The sequence below is a fragment of the Onychostoma macrolepis genome, chromosome 09 (genome assembly GCF_012432095.1).
Source record: "Onychostoma macrolepis isolate SWU-2019 chromosome 09, ASM1243209v1, whole genome shotgun sequence".
Taxonomy (NCBI): Eukaryota; Metazoa; Chordata; class Actinopteri; order Cypriniformes; family Cyprinidae; genus Onychostoma; species Onychostoma macrolepis.
Genome location: NC_081163.1, coordinates 31,148,671 through 31,154,671, shown reverse-complemented (window position 1 = coordinate 31,154,671; position 6,001 = coordinate 31,148,671). Strand labels below are relative to the sequence as shown.

Genomic DNA, 6,001 nt, shown 5'->3' with positions numbered 1-6,001 from the left:
TGAGTTAGTAACTGAGTTACATCATTATAAAAGTAACTAATTACCAGGGAAAGTAACTATTGCCTTACTTTAAAAAAAAAAAAAAAAGTTCAAATATGTCAAATAACTTGGGTGCCCCTGATATTAAATGAATGAAATGGACACTAAATAGAATAAATTATTATTATAAAACATTGTACACTAATCTATTTTAATATGTCTGTAGGACAATGTGAGAGACACCTATCAAATTCAATATATTATTGTAAATATTATCAAGCAATTATATATATAAAGCTTATGTTTGTAAAACGGTAGTTTTTTTTTTTTTTTTTTTTTAATATCTGACACTTAGCATCAGTCAGTTAAGCATTATAATATGAAATTATGATAATTTAGCATTATATGATGATAGAACTTTAGTAATTAGAATAAAATGATTAGATAAAAGCTGAAGAATTCCAAAAGGATCTCCGTTATTTTGACAGGAAAATACAACAAAGAATATCGTTTACATGTAGCGTGTCAATTCTGCATGTTATGAAATCTCGCTCTGTATCTTTCTTTGCGCGTGTGAAAAAAGCGACGGCGAGTCGTGCGCCTACTAGAGTTTACGGTAAGTCAAATACAGCTACACTGTGCGTCCATTCAGATAAACGGAAAAATTAAATGATAATAATATTATAATAAATTATAGTAACGCCGCATTTTATTGTCAGTAACGGTAACGGCGTTGTAACGGGGAAAACAGTAATTCGTTTGATTAGCCTACTAGTTACTGAAAAAATAACGCCGTTAGTAGCGCCGTTTATTTATAACGCCGTTATTCCCATCACTGATTGTAAACAACATTTCTGTGAATTTGAAGAGCAGTATTTTGAATCAACATTACCATCGCTGTTCACACAGGGCAAGTTGCCTAAAGGGTAGTCTAGAAAATCTTGTTTTAGATGGAACTAAAATGTGTGGTGATCAAAAGTACATTTTTATAAATATGATATAAATATTTCTATGAAATGATTACTTATTAATATATTATTGTATTTATATATTTATTGTATATATTACTATTTAAAAATATATTTATATTTAGAAATATTAAAAGTTGAACTATTTTTAACTTGAAATAGCATCTTACAAAAGCAATGCCATGATGCTGAATAAATAAATAAATAAATAAAAAAGAATAATAATGAAATGACAGAAATGTGTATGCATGTGTACACTGACCAACAATTAATAATGTAGTACAATTACAGTACAATATTTTATTTCAGCTTTATTTAAATTAAAATCAATTGTTATTTATTTATTTTTTAGCATTTTATGTTTTACTTTAAAATTTGGTTTTAGTTTTAGATAACAATAACAATGTCCCCTCAGAAATTAAAATAGCATCTTGCCCCTGTTTACTATTGTCCTCCTGCATTATCGACATTTTCCTGTTTAACACTGTTAAAGCTGCTTTGACACAACCTGTATTGTATAAAGCGCTATATAAATAAAGGTGACAACTTGACTTGACCCCACATCTGTCATTCTAACAAATATGCCATAAAATCTTTCTTCTGTTGTTGTTTAAGGTGAAGTGTGTCATTTTATTACCGTGCAGAGCATACAAGTCAATTACTAAGGAGAGCACACTCTGTCAGTCGTCCACTGTCATTCTACACATAAATTTCACACAAACTTTCACGATCCCACTTGGCAAGGTAAAAATAATTTCCTTCCCCATGCCAGTGGGGTTGACAGGCCTCGTGTTGATGTGCGGTGGGCTTGTCTCGTTACACTGGGTCTCTGTAATGAATGGTACTCAGTGTTCAAGAGTATGAGGGCCTTAACACAACACTCAGCGCTCATCTGACAGGGGTCAAACTCCGGCCTTCTGACAATAAGGCTTATATTTAGCACAATGTGCGCAGGAATAATTGGAACTCTTATTAAAAAAATAATTGATTCCCCTCCCACGAGATGGACAAGCAATGAAGGAAGGGAGTGTAGTGTCCGGCAGGGAGACGAGAGGAGAATGAAAGGGGCTCTCCGGAGAGAGCTGTCACTCATACACATGTGCAGTTATATGGAGGGTCATATATTGACGCATATATATTAATATTCATGAACACACAAGTCATCATCATCTCATTTGCTTTTTATAATCTGAGATTAAATCAATTACTACTTGATCTGCTTGATTTTAATTACAATTCAAATTAATTGTTGTGAAAGTGTTTGTAGATTTTGATTGAGGTCATATGTAATATGTGAGCATGACACTGTTCTGTTGGCCTGTATTTATCTCTATCACTTTTCCTCCTCCACCCACTCTTTTCTCCTTGCTGTGCACTCGAGGATCTGGGTCATGTCTGGAGAGAACACCGTGTATCTTAAACACTTCCCAAGTTAATTAAGGGACATCATCGCTCACCTACATGGGATCAACGAGGGGACACAAAAGGGAACACAGACAGGACAGTGTGAGGCTTAACAGCTCATATAGAATTACTCACAAAGTTATAATACTTCAGTGTTAGCTGAAGACACCCTGTATTTCACGTTTTCACAAGACAGGTGCTTTATTTCATTTGATTATATTCCTTTTATCATTGAAAAACAGCTGTTTTACATTATATGACACTTGTGATAAAAATCAACAGGTTAAAACAGTAATAGATTAATACATCTGATTGACTGTGTATCTGAAATGTAGATAGACAGACAGACAGATGGATGGACGGACAGAGATAGACAGGCGATAGATAGACAGACAGGCGATAGATAGTCAAACAGGAGATAGATAGACAGATAGGTGACAGACAGACAGGCGATAGATAGACAGACAGACAGGTGATAGATAGACAGGTGATAGACAGACAGGCGATAGATAGTCAAAAAGGAGATAGAGACAGATGGGTGATAGATAGACAGGCGATAGATAGACAGACAGGTGATAGATAGTCAAACAGGAGATAGATAGACAGATAGGTGATAGACAGACAGGCGACAGATAGACAAACAGGAGATAGACAGACAGATAGGTGATAGAATTGAATTGAATTGATAGGTAGATGTATGGAGAGATTAATCGATAGATAGGTCTCTTACACTCTCTCTTTGCTGGTCAGTGTGTGTGTGTGTGTTTGCCTCAGTCTTTAGTCAACAACATTTCAGAGAACAGAAAGTACAAACCTGAGGACAAAGCACACAAATACCTTGAGTCATAGCAATGAGATAAACACCACAAGTTCCTGACACCAGCGGCTGAGTCTAGCTGGACGGATCGCTGCCTTATGACATCATCCTTACACACGCCAACGGAAGATATAGCAAGATAAAAGAAAAACAGGCATGTATTTGTACCTCCACTACTAAACTCCCTGGTGTGAGCAGAAAGCCTGTTATTGTGTTGATTGTGTCCAGGCGTATGACTGCGGTTTTGCGCAGTCGTGTGTTTGTGGTACATGGGTCCTCAGGGGCCACGGTATGCCACACTCTGTTCTCAGTCACAAGCTGTGCCAGTGGCTGGCAGCAGTTTTGCCATGCACTCTGCAAAGGAACAGAACGTAACGAAACTCAAATATAATTTCTGTCCAATTTATTCCCTGCTGCTGGAAGTCCATGTTCCCTTCAATGTCAACAACCAAAGTTTAAACCCCTACCCTCGGAAACTAAGGGATGTATGGAAGAAACAGAGAAAGACAGGAGCTTTCTCAAACTATAAAGTTCATATTCTTACCAAATAGTCCAAATGATGCACAGTTGTCCAGGCCTCTCTGTGCAGTGTTTAGGGCCAGTGCGCTATAGTGCAGTGTAGAGTCCAACAGTTTTCTCTCTAGTTTATTTTCCTCAAAAACAAAACTGCATGGAGAGCTGGCCCATTGCCAACCCGTCTGTGGTTTACAGGTCAGCCAAATAATGATAGCTCTCTAAAACAACACGCTCCCTGATCATATGCCCCCGTAGCCATGACAACACGTGCAGCTCTGTTGAGCCTCCAGCACTTCTGCAGGTGTTTACTGGTGATAGAGTGCTACTGTAGCTCATCTTAAAAAAGATGTGATTGCTCTATCTTTCTGTTGCTCTCTTCACTTGCACTCCCTCTTTTTAAGTTTAGACAAAGATGATTTTTGGCATGACCCAGGGGTCAGCTTGACTGACTGGTCAGAATAACCTCTCACTCAATTGCTTCAACATTTACAAATGTCGTAGCATGAGACTCACACCGCACAGAGTAATTTAAGCACACATAGCTAATGGCTCTTTTTGGATTGAAGTGAAAAATTAAAATTTTCACTTCATTTATGCACTCAAGTCATTCTAAAACTGTATGACTTTAATTTCTTTTTTAGAAAACAAAAGGAGATGTTTAGCAGAATGTCTGCGGAGCAGCTGCTGTCTATAGACAGAAAGTGATAAGTCATAATAGTGATAATTCATGTCATTTTCAATTCCTCCTAACAATGTGATTGGTCATGTGACATGCAAGAACCAATGACATTAGCTGTCACTAAGTGCATATAATCTCACTTTAAAAGTTTAGTTCTATTTAGACTGAAACAGTTGTCCTTTTTCAGTTCGGATGAAATTGATGTATTTTCTATTTCTATATATTTTTTAAATGCATTTTAATGATCTTATTGTGAACTATTCGTCCGTTTTTTTGACATAGTAACTAGTTTATTTTGACCCTTCTCTCTGGTGACATATGATGGCTTTCTCCAATCATGTAGTTAATTAGTCCTCTTAGTTTGGATATACAATTTGGAATCAATTGCTTTACTATTTTATAATGTCATGTAAACATTTCAGCCTGACAAGTTTTTGTGAAGCCATTCTAGATAATGCGATAGCTTAGCTTCATTTACCTAGTAAACAAATTAATTGTATTTCTGACAAGTCTCGGAGGGACTGGCATGGTAATGTACATGACAATGTTAATGTGTTTGGTCTTAGCGCAATAGATCTGCTACACTGCTGCTACAGCAGAGCAAGTACCGAGACTTGCTACTGCCAACACTTCCACAACATGCTGTTTTGAGCATGTAAGAAAATACTGCTGCTGCACATATAACATATGAATTACCCCCTTATAGCATACATTAATCACCCTGTAGCAGATCTTTACAGGTGGAGCTGGGGAAGGTGGAGGGTTTCTGAAGCGCACTGCAACTGCTACAACAGGAACTAGCCGAGTATTTGAATATTGAGCAAGCTCATTTCCTGCTGATACAAAAAGAACCAATAAGAACTTTGGATTGCAGTTGGCCTCGCTGTTGTGCATTGGTGCTGAATGGCTGAGCAATGCGTATATTTAATTCTTCAATTATTCTATTACCTCAGCTATGCAAAAGCTATCTGTAGCTCTGCTATAAGTGCACATGAAAATGTAAATCATGTTAAACTTGGTGCAATGCATCTTCACATAGCATTTTTATGGCACAAAATTCCCATCCACTGTCATTTTATTGAAATTTGAACATTTTTTGAAATATCTCCTGTTATGTTTAAATGAATAGTTCACCTAAAAATGAAAATTTGTTGTTCATTTTCTTACCTTCAGACCATCCAAGATTCTTAAATGAAAGAAAGAAAACCATATCAATTTGGAATGAATCAATTATCAATTTAGCTACATAAACTTAAAATATTATTCAAATATAGTAACCTACTACTTAAAAAGTAACTACTACTCACCGTGTGGCTTTTTATTGGGGCTGGTTGACGTTTGTGTGAGTAGGATTCAACTTTGCTCAGAGAGGCTGTTGACTGTGGAGGAGAGTGTGGAGTATGTTGTTTTGCATGGCCGGCTGACGCAGGTGCTTGCAGACATGGCTGGCACTCATCCAGGTATGGATTACACACACAAGAGCAAAACGAGAGAGAAAAAGTGAGAGATAGAGAAAGCGAGGCCTAGATCGAATGTGTGTAGAGATAATGAGTAAGAGAGAGAGGCTGCACCTGTAACCGCACCTGCTTTTTTGGCAGGACTGGGCAGACAGAGAGAAATGTGTTAGCAGTTTGGCTA

At 37.0% G+C, this 6,001-nt stretch overlaps 1 long non-coding RNA gene across 1 annotated transcript; it reads right to left on the bottom strand.

Moving 5' to 3' along the window:
- Nucleotides 1-297: 297 nt before the first annotated feature.
- Nucleotides 298-5,784, bottom strand: LOC131546464 (uncharacterized). Its single transcript, XR_009272713.1, has 5 exons — nucleotides 5,671-5,784; nucleotides 5,531-5,549; nucleotides 3,337-3,522; nucleotides 3,082-3,165; nucleotides 298-2,404 (listed from the first exon to the last, which is right to left on the bottom strand). It is a non-coding gene; the product is annotated as an uncharacterized LOC131546464 (long non-coding RNA).
- Nucleotides 5,785-6,001: the final 217 nt, after the last annotated feature.